The sequence below is a fragment of the Mus caroli genome, chromosome 7 (assembly GCF_900094665.2).
Source record: "Mus caroli chromosome 7, CAROLI_EIJ_v1.1, whole genome shotgun sequence".
NCBI classification, from domain to species: Eukaryota; Metazoa; Chordata; class Mammalia; order Rodentia; family Muridae; genus Mus; species Mus caroli.
The window spans coordinates 93,835,568-93,846,450 of NC_034576.1; the positions used below are offsets into that span (position 1 = coordinate 93,835,568).

Genomic DNA, 10,883 nt, shown 5'->3' on the forward strand with positions numbered 1-10,883 from the left:
TCCATCCAATAGCTGACTGTGAGCATCCACTTCTGTGTTTGCCAGGCACTGGCATAGCCTCACAAGAGACAGCTATATCAGGGTCCTTTCAGCAAAATCTTGCTGGTATATGCAGTGGTGTCAGCATTTGGAGGCTGATTATAGGATTAGATATTTTCTTCATTTACATTTCAAATGCTATCCCCAAAGCCCCCTATATCCTCCCCCACCCTGTTCCCCAACCCACCCCCTCCATATTTACCTTTCAAATGTTATCCCCTTTCCTAATTTCCCCTCTAAAAACTGCCTATCCCCTCCCCCCTACCCTGTTCCCCAACCCACCCATTCCCATTCCTGGTCCTGGCATTCCCCTATATTCGGTCATAGAGCCTTCACAGGACAAAGGGCCTCTCCTCCCATTATGACTGACTAGGCCATCCTCTGCTACAAATATAGCTAAAGCCACAAGTTCCATCCTGTGTTTTCTTTGATTGGTGGTATAGTTCCAAGGAGCTCTGAGGGTACTGGTTAGTTCACATTGATGTTCCTTCTATAGGGCTTCAGTCCCCTTCAGATCCCTGGGCATATCTCTTGCTCCTTCATTGGGGATCTTGTGCTCTGTCCAATGGATGACTGTGAGCATCCATTTCTGTATTTGCCAGGCACTGATAGAGCCTCATAGGAGACAGCTATATCAGGCTGCTGTCGGCAGGCTCTTGTTGGCATATGCCTAGTGTCTGGTTTGGTGGTTGTTTAAGGGGTAGATCCCCAAGTGGGACAGTCTCTGGATGGTCATTCCTTCAGGCTCTGCTCTGAACTTTATCTCTGTAACTCCTTCCATTGCAGAATTCTATTGTCTGCAACATAAAATGATGTCCAGCCATGTTACATATCATGTTAATGAGAGGTCTATTTCCAGGACATGACACCTAGGAAAGCCAACTTAGAAGATGAAATTATTTTTGCTCATGGTTTCACATGTTTTAGCCTATAGCTCCATGTCTCTGAGTGTGTGATGATGCAGAATATCACAGTGGAACAGAAAGCCAGTTTTCAATGCTTGACACTTGGTGGCTAAAGGGGGCATTTTCTCTAAAACACAAGGATTACTAAGTCTCCAAAAGCTAGCAGGAGGAAATAATTTAAAAGGCTATATTATAGGGATATTAGAAATGAGCAAACAAGATTGGTCAAATGCTCTTATAAATATGTTTGATACTATAAAATAAAATTTGCATTTGATGACTGTACAAGTATAGGTAGAAAAATCCTATACCAGCAATAAGAAATTATATAAAGTAATCAAATTAGATACACAGTCTAGATCTGCAAAACACAGTATTTTATGTGAAAAAGATGATTAAATGGACTTTTAAGAATAGAGTACATGCTATTGAAGTAAGTGTAAGTGAAAAACAATGTGATTTTTTTAAAGCATTGGCAACTTTGTGTTAGTATAACATCAAATAGTCTAATATGTGGAAAATAAATGAGGCAAGTGAAAAGGATAAATACACAGTGAGTAACCATAAATATATTGGAAAATTCATAAGAATATTCATGAGTAGCAACAGCAAAAAAAGAGAGGCTGACTGGCTGTACTAATATTAGAAATACTGGACTCAAATGCAGGAAGCATATTGCTACGAATGGTGAGGTACATTTCACAATGGTAAAGAGAAGAGAGTCTGTAGCAGATTCCGCTGAATTTGCCGAATTTCCCCCGATAAGGGGAAGGAACATGATCCAGAAATCCCAAAGTATTAGTGAAGATGTCACTAATAATGATTAAGGAGATTTGAATCCGACTGTAACAGAAGGTGATCTATAAACTCCTGTCTCTTCGACCCTGAGCTGTAGAATGTGTTTATGCTTTTCCTCTGATTTGCCTCCTGTAATTCTCATGTGTGGGGTGCTTTGTTATTTTTTTCTTCTTAAAATTCCTTTGGCCATCTTCTTCATCCTGCAAAGTACAGTGAGATAAAATGCAGACCTCATTAGCCTATTTTGGTGGTCTTATCCTATTTAGTTTTTATTAGGTAGTCATTTGGTAAACATTTATTGAGACCCTATTATATTCTGAGTATTTTCTTTTCTTTTATAGGTAGAGATGTGAGGTAGGGAATCATAGCTTATGCTACCATAAAACTCTATAATGAAGAATGACCTTGCTGGGCATGAACCACCATGCTTTGTACTAAGTACTTTTCTATATGTAAATGTACAACAGGGAGTTAAACTCCAGGCATCAGGAAATGAGGTGATAAAAAAAAAAACAAAACAAAAAAACAAAAACGAGAGTATGCCAGATAATGATAAATGCAATGGATAAATTATGGTAGAATTAGGGAATGAATTTAAGAAGTATAAGAAAACTTTGTAGAAAAGATGTCACTTCTGACAAAGGAAAGAAAGGTATCACTTTTAAACAGATGAGGAAATTGTCTTGGATAAGGAATGTTTAAAATAAGGTGCATATCTGCTAAGTATTTGAAGGAGGTAGGGTATCAGGAGTTAGGAGAAAATGATAGTTGCAGATGAAGAGGGAGGTAGTGGGGAATAACATCCTGTAGGATTCTGGCTGTCTCTACATGCACTTGGAATTTCTCCTGTATGGGAAAGGGAGCCAGGGAGGGGGCAAGTGAGCACAGAAGACAAAACCTGACACACTGTATGGCCTCACCATGGCTGCAATGTGGAGACCTGACACATTGTATGGCCTCACAATGGCTGCAATGTGGAGATTAACTTTCTTATCTCTTGAGATAGCTAACAAAGAATTATTCAAGTCAGACAGAAAAACATTTGCAGATTTATTGGCCTGCCCTGAATGCTGGATTTATGTGTTAATGGCTTTTATATGCTCTGTTAGTGTTCCTTTGAGATATTCAGCAAGATCATTGACATTCAACCATTGAAAAATGTGTTTGTAAAGAGTCATATATCTACTGCGTTACTATATAAAATAACTATTGTGTATTTTTGGTTAATGAAATAACAGGCTAAGCCAAGTATCCACTGAGCTGTACAAAATAATATTTTCTTATTTTGCATTTTTCCAGATAACTTTAGGTTAAAGACAGGTAATCAATATAAAAAATTTTGTCTACAGTTTATTTATTTATAAGTTATCATTTTCTATCTTTAGGGGTTCTAGTAATTTTCCCAAGTGATTGATTTTCACCAAGGAGATTCAGAAACCTGTCTTTTATTGAGTAACTTTCTTCCTTTTTATTAGTTCTCTGAGAATTTTGTACAATGTATTCTGATCATGGTCATCCCTCTTCTTTAGCTCCTCTCAGACCTACCCACTCCACTACCTATGCAGTGTTGTGTATTCTTCTTCTTTTCCTCCAATCAAGTCCAGTTGGTGCTGTCCATATACTTGTGAATGTATATTTTCACCTAGATCATGGTCAACCTACCAGAATCAACGCCTTTAATGAAAATGGATTTTTGCTCTCTCAGAAGGTATCAATCACAATAGCTCCTTAGCTTTGGTGGGGACTTCACACCCACCACACTGGGATGTTTTTCTGGCTTGAGCTTGTCTTGCCTTTGTCTTAGGCGTGGATTGTCATAGCTGCTGTGTGAGTTCATAGGTGTAATTGTCCTGCTGGGTTTGAAAAACATGTCATCCACCACTTCTGGATCTCACACAGAGATCTGTTTCCTCTTTATTAATAATCTCTGAGCCTTGGAAGGAGGGGGTGTTCATAGAGTAACTTTTATTCCAGCTATTAGCTTTTCTGCTTGTCCTTCTATAACAAGGCATGTCATGGAATAGTTTTAACTTCTAGACATTCCTGAACTGACTGAGTACCCTTCTTCTTAGCACCCTTTTGTTCTTTGCACCAGTCTGAAGCAGAAGCTTATGTATCTAAATGGAACAGCTGATATGAAGATTTAATAAAGCAAAGACTTTTAATCCTAAACACATGATTTATCTTTATGCTATTACAGGTAATCTCCTGCTTTATGAATCATGTTAGTCCTGGCTCTTTTTTTTAAACTAGTTAAAAACTAAAATAACTCCTTCTTCTCCTTCTCCTCCTCCTCCTCCTCCTCCTCCTCCTCCTTCTTCTTCGTTCCTTGTGAATTTCACATCATGCACCCCAATCCTACTCATCCTCCCTTTCCTCATACCTGCCCTCCACCCTTGCGTATTCCCCTCAACAGAGAAAAATAATCTCATTGTGGAAGCTATAGTCCTGTCACAGTGTGTCCCACAGTATACTCTTTACCCACACAGCTTTGCTTGTGAATGCTAATTGCAGTGACTTCTTAGTCTGGTATGAGGCCTCTAGCTTCTGTTACTCTATAAATACCGGAACCTCACTGGGACTCGCTCAGGTATCCTGTTGTTGCTCTGTGTCATATAGTTTTGAATCTGTAGGATGGGCCCTTTTATGCACTCTAGCAATTAATTAATGGGCTGGATGTTGGGGTGGGCCAATTCAAAGCCTGGATCAGTAGACTGAGTTGGTCAGTCTACTGGCTCTGCTGCCTTCACATCCTTGAGGCCAGCTCACTCACAACCCCTGCAATCAGTGCCAACTCTACTCTGCTGCCCAGGTGAGATGTAGGGCCTGCTCTCCCAAGTGTTGCATCCAGTGAATTACATGGCCACTTCTCCCACTCCAATGATCTCAGTGCTAGCTCTATTGCCTGCCATAGGTGGCAAGGGAGGGGAGAAGAGCATTTCTCCCTCATTCCTTGCCACAGCCCAGCTGCCAAGAGTAGGGCTGGCTCTCTTGCACTCCAACTCAACTGCAATGTCCATATCGAGGGCCAGCTCTACTCTGCTGACCAGGGAGGATACAGGTCTAGTTCTCCTACTCTGATGACCTTGGGGCCAGCTCTCCTGCCTGCTGTAGGTGATAAGTGGCAATGGGAGGGGGGCATCTCTTCATTATCCATGTCAAGTGATGAGGACAGCTCTCCCAGACTCATGCTCTCAGAGCTGGCTTGCTTGTGCCCCATCAGAAAACAGCTCAATGTGGTACTCAGATGAGTGGTAGGGCATGCTCTGCCAAGTGTTGTAGGTGGTGAGGGGCAGGGCCATCTCTCTTGCTCTCATGTCCCCAGGGCCAGGTTTCGCACCTACTATAGGTAGTGTGCAGTGAGAAGGGCAGAGGGTTTCTTTCTTTTGTTCATACCACCACACAGGAGAGGAGGAGTAGTGCTCTCCCATGCTAACATCTTCTGTGCTGTCTCATCTACAGCTTCCACAATGTGTGGGGCTGCTCTTCTGAGTACTGCAGCTGGCTAGGGGCAGGGTCAACTCTCCTGCTCATACTCCCAGGGCCAGATCTCCCATACAGCTCTCAGGCAATAACATGTTCCTGGGCTATAGCCCAGACCACCTGGTCTTTAGTAGTAACAGACCCAGACATGCCTTCCCCCCGCCCCCGCCAGTGATAGTACAGGCCAGGACCCAACCATGGTTCCAGGTGGCATCTCTGACTACTCACATCAGGCTGTTCCTCATTACCCTCAAGTCTCCAGTTCTGCCCCTCTTTATTGTGCCCGCATCCTTCTATTTCTCCACTGCTTATTTAGTCCTCTTGGTGGCACCTAGGGTCTCTGAATGTCAGGGGTCATCTCAGGAGTGGTCTTAGGAAATATGGCACTGGGCAGGGGTCATCTCAGACATGGTCTGTCCCTCCAGATCTGTGTGGCACTGAACTGGTAGTCATCTCAGGCTAACTCCCTGCCCAGGCCCCAGAGCTAATCTGAGGGTTGTTTGGGGGCTTTATTCTTTCTTTACCTGGTAGTGCCTGAGTGGCCCCATGTGAGGGTTCTCTGTCTTAGGCTCATTCCTGCCCAGTGATTGAGATCTCAGGTAGGGTTCTTGTAGTCTCTGGCTTGTTCCTGCCCTGGGATTCCATTTGGGTCTGAATGGTGCTGATTTCACTGAAGGCCACCTTTTTTTTCATGTATTGTTGGGCTATTAAGCCATTCAGATGTCCACAGGTCAGAACACTGAGCATAACATAACTCTCTCCTCTCTGACACTTACTGATGCACATGTGACATAGCAGCCACTGCTACAATGCCCCTAGGGGCAATAGTCCTGGTCTAGAGTTCTATCAGCAGATGAATTGATAAAGATAATGTGGAACTTCACTCATCTAAAAAGAGAAAGGAGATCATGAAACCTGCATTAAGCAACATAAGCCAGTCTAAAGACAACTGGTATGTGTGTGTGTCTGTGTGTGTATGTGTGTGTGTGTAGTGTGTGTGTGTGTGTGTGTGTGTGTGTCTATGTGTCAATAGTCAAACAGGAACAAAAAAATCTTTAATGTCAGGAGTGAGGGGAATAAAAGGAGAAACAATGACCTACAAGTGACATGAAAGCAGAAGAGAGATCCTGATAGAGGAATGAGACCGAGAGGGACATCAGAGGGAAGTCAAGGAAGAGAGTCAATGAAAATAAAGGATGTATGAAAATTCATTAACAAATCCCATTACTTTACATGCTTTAAATCCTAGTAAGAAACAAATAGAAAAACTTGTAAGATATGGGTGAGCTTGGAGATAAGTCTTAGAGAAAGAAAGGAATTTTACAGTGTATGACATCTGATTTTGGAGAAAGCAGGTAGCAAGGTCATCTGCAGAGGGTGAAGGACAGAATCTTGATGAGTAAGTGAGGGCTTATAATAGCCACATAGAGTGTTGGAAAAGGAGCTGTCAAGAGACAACTCAAAGGGTTGCTGTGCAGTTCTAAAAGCCTAGAAGAGGTTGGAATCCTTGTCACCCTCTCATCCAGTGATAGCCTTTCCTTCTCCTCCTGCTTGCATTTTCTTCATTTACAGTTTGATCAGGAAATGATTTTCCAGTAAATTGATAGTCTTATTTTAGGCAACAAGAAAAACAAAGCCTTGTTTTTCAAGCAGCTAAGTTAAATCTGCTTGCAGTTTTAGGCTCAAATAAAATTAATTAGTATTCTCATGGAAGTACCACATTTTCGTTATTATAAAGGTAGAGAAGAACAAAGAAGGCAGAACAATATTTCTCCCTGAGGAGCGGTTGCTGATGCAGTTTCAGTTATTTGGATACTTTCCCTACACACGGTTACCTGTGTGTGCTCCCTTACTTTAGAGTGGGGTTAATCGTATGTAAAATGTTTGCATGTTGTTCTTTTCAACTTCTTAAGGTATATAATTGTTTCTTTTCTTGTTATAAACACAATTTAGTCATGAAAAAAATTTTAAATTCAAAAAAGCACAAAGATGGAAACAGAAATCTTTTGTAATGCTATCACACTGAGATAATGACCCAGCTGCTAAGAGTTCTGACAAGGGCTTTCATGTTACACTCCAGAAAACATTTCCTGCCACATTTCCACTAATATGTGATCCCAGCTCTTCCTCCACACTGAATTTGAACACATTCTGCCATAACTAAATTTTCCCCAGAGAAATGCATATAAGTACAACAGTACAAACCAGCTAAGGACCCCCATTGGCAGAGATAATCACTCAGTAAAATACTTGCAAACAAAATCCAAGAAGTTATCAAAAAGATCATCCATCATGATAAAGGAAGCTTAATCCCAGAGGTTCAGGAATTTTTCAAAATACAAGTATAATCTATCATATAAACAAACTGAAAGACAAAACCATATGATCATCTCATTAGAAACAGAAAGACCTTTGACAAAATCCAACGCCCCTTCAAAATTAAAGTCCTAGAGTGTTGAGGGATACAAGGGACACACCTCAACATAATAAAGGTGGTTCTTAGCAATTCCATAGCCAACATCAACTTAAATAGAACAAAACACAAAACAATTCACTAACATCAGGAACAAGAAGTTTCCCACTCTATTTATATCTATTCAATATAGTACTTGAAGTCTTAGCTAGAGGAATTAGACAATTGAAGGAAATCAAGAGAATACAAGTTGGAAAGAAAGAAGTCAAATTATCTTTTTCAGACTATATGATCAAGTACATAAATGACCCTAAAATTCTGCTGGGAAACTCCTTCAACTGGTCAAAAGATCTGAATCTTTTCAAAGTAGCTACATACAAAATTAACTCTCTCCTCTCTCTCTCTCTCTCTCTCTCTCTCTCTCTCTCTCTCTCTCTCTCACACACACACACACACACACACTCACACACACACACACACACACACACACACACACACACAATCAACATCCTTCCTATATACAAACAACAAACAGACTGAAAAAGAAATCAAGGAGACACACTCCCACAATAGCCTTACATAATATAAAACATCTTGCAGTAACTCTAATTAAGCAATTGAGAAATTTGTGTGATAAAAAAATTAAGACATTGGATAAAGGAATTGAAGAAGAAATCAGAAGATGGAATTACCTCCCATGCTCATGGAACAGTATGGTTATTATATTAAAAAAGGCCATGTTAAAAGCAATCCACTGATTCAATGCAATCTCCAAAAAAATTTATCACAGATCTTGAAAGAACAAATTTCAGCTGTATATGGAAACACACACACACACACACACAATCAAGGTAGTTAAAACTATCCTGAGTAATAAAACAACTACTGTAGGTACTACCTTGCCTCAATTCAAATTGTATTACAAAACTACAGTAATACAACCAGTATGGTATTGGCACAAAAACAGACATGTCAATGAAATCAAATTGAAGACCCACACATTGTGACCACCTGATTTTGGATAAGAAAGCCAGACCTACACACTGTACTAAAGAGAGCAGCTTCAGCAAATGGTGGTGTTCCAACTAGATAGATGCATGTAGAAGAACCCAAATATCCATATTTATCTATGGATAAGAAAGTCAGAAATACACACTGGATTAAAAAGAGCATCTTCAACAAATGGTGGTATTCCACCTGGATAGATGCATGTAAGAAGATCTTTTCATACTGCACAAAACCCAACTTTACATAGATAAAAGACCTCAACATAAAGCCAAAAACACTTCAAATGATAGCCAAGAAAGTGGAGAATAGCCTTGAACTCATTGGCACATAAAAGAACTTTCTGACACTAAGGTCAACAATCAATAAATGTGACCTCTGAAACTGAGAAGAGTTTACATGGCAAAGAACACAATCATTTGGATAAATTTGCAGCCTACAGGATGGGAAAAGACCAACTATACATCCAATAGAGGGCTAATATTCACAATATATAAAGAAATAAAAGTCTAGATATCAAGAAAAAAATCCAGTTAAAATGGGGTCAGATCTAAACAGAGATTAGTGCTTTGATTGGATTCCTGAGTGTGTGAATTGGGGGTGGGAGGGACAGTCTCTGTATCTACATCTATTTCTTATACCTTTTTGGGGCTCTTTTCCTTCTCTTTGTTTTGTCCTGTTCTGATTGTTAGTTTGGGGTTTTTAAAAATATTATATTTTATTATTATCCCTTAGAAGCTTTTTTGTTTTCTAATGAAAGACAGGAATATATCTGATATATCTGACATAAATATATCTATATATATTCATACATACATACATATACACATACATACATATGTACACATATACACATACATATATGTGTATATGTGCATGTGGATCTGGATGGGAGGGTATGTTGGGAGGAACAGGGAGGAGGAGATGGATGGAATCTATATTATCTGAGAAAAAAAGCTATCTTCAATTAAAAGGCTTGAAACAGAAAGTGGAGAGAAGTTTGAAGTCTGTTAGATGGTATCACACAATGATTTTTTATGTTCGTTTGAAACGGACAGAGCATCATGAAGTACACTGTCATCATGAACATAGAAACTATTCTTTGTCCTCTGCTCTTGCTTTATACCTCATAGCTGGCTTCTGTCAATTATCACATCCTTCCAGCAGGTGTGGGCCTAGGAGCTGGTGGGGAAGAAGTTTGGAGCAGTGTACTTACCTCAAACACCAGGAGTATTTTCTGTGTGTATCCAACAGTATTCTAAGTGGTTTACATAAATTAATTTTATATAATTACCCCTAAAAACAAAGACTTGAATGGCATCACTATTTCCACCTAGAAGAGTAAAAATTAAGGTAAAAAAAAGGTTTAAATAATTTGCTAACATCACATTCTTTCAGTGAGCTAGTTTCATAGACAGGTAGTCTAATCTAGACCCTTGCCTTGCACATTTCATGTAGATGTGTCAATCACATGTTCTCTTTGAATTCTTTAACAGTTGTAACTGATCTTTGCTCATTAAAACAATTTATATGGCTGTGCAATATCTAGTTATAAAGATAACTAAGATGTTTATCTTTACCTGGTTTTTACTTTTTTAAAATTTTTTTGTTTTATTTTATTTTTATTTTTTTTACAGCCCTGGGGACTGACCCAGGGATTTGAACATACAATAAAGCCAAGTGCTCTATCACTGAGATACAGCCCTATCCCTTACATCAGTGGCCTTTATCCTATGAGTCATGATCCCTTTGGGGGTCTCATATCAGATATTCTGCATATCAGATATTTACATCATAACAATTCACCAGCAAAATTAGACTTATGAGGTAGCAATGTAGTAAATTCCTTATTGGGGTCACTACAACATGAGGAACTGTATGAAAGGGCCATAGAATTAGGAGGGTTGAGAACTGCCTTAGATTATCTTTTTGACATTGCTTAAGACTTGGTTAAGACCATTTAATTTTCATTCATACCTTAAATTCAACATCGAACCTTCATTACACATTCCTTCCAAATTCTTTTTAGCCTCTAATTCTTTGAAAAGAGCTTATGCTTTTCCCTGTACTGTGGGTTCATCACAGGTTCTCTTTTCTGTCTTTAGGTTTTCTTCTTCTTTTTTAATTAGATATTTTCTTTATTTACATTTCAAATGCTATCCTGAAAGTTCCCTATACCCTCCCTCCGCCCTGCTCCCCTACTCACCCACTCCTGCTTCTTGGCCCTGGCATTCCCCTGT

The 10,883-nt window shown here is 39.6% G+C and overlaps 1 protein-coding gene and 1 non-coding gene across 2 annotated transcripts in view; one reads left to right on the forward strand and one right to left on the reverse strand.

Annotated features, from left to right (window-relative positions):
* Window positions 1-10,883, forward strand: part of Dlg2 (discs large MAGUK scaffold protein 2) — a 1,891,758-nt gene that overhangs the window by 293,294 nt on the left and 1,587,581 nt on the right. The gene's annotated exons all lie outside the window — the stretch shown is intronic.
* LOC115031651 lies at window positions 5,921-6,051 on the reverse strand. The gene has a single exon (XR_003837320.1). It is a non-coding gene; the product is annotated as a small nucleolar RNA SNORA17 (small nucleolar RNA).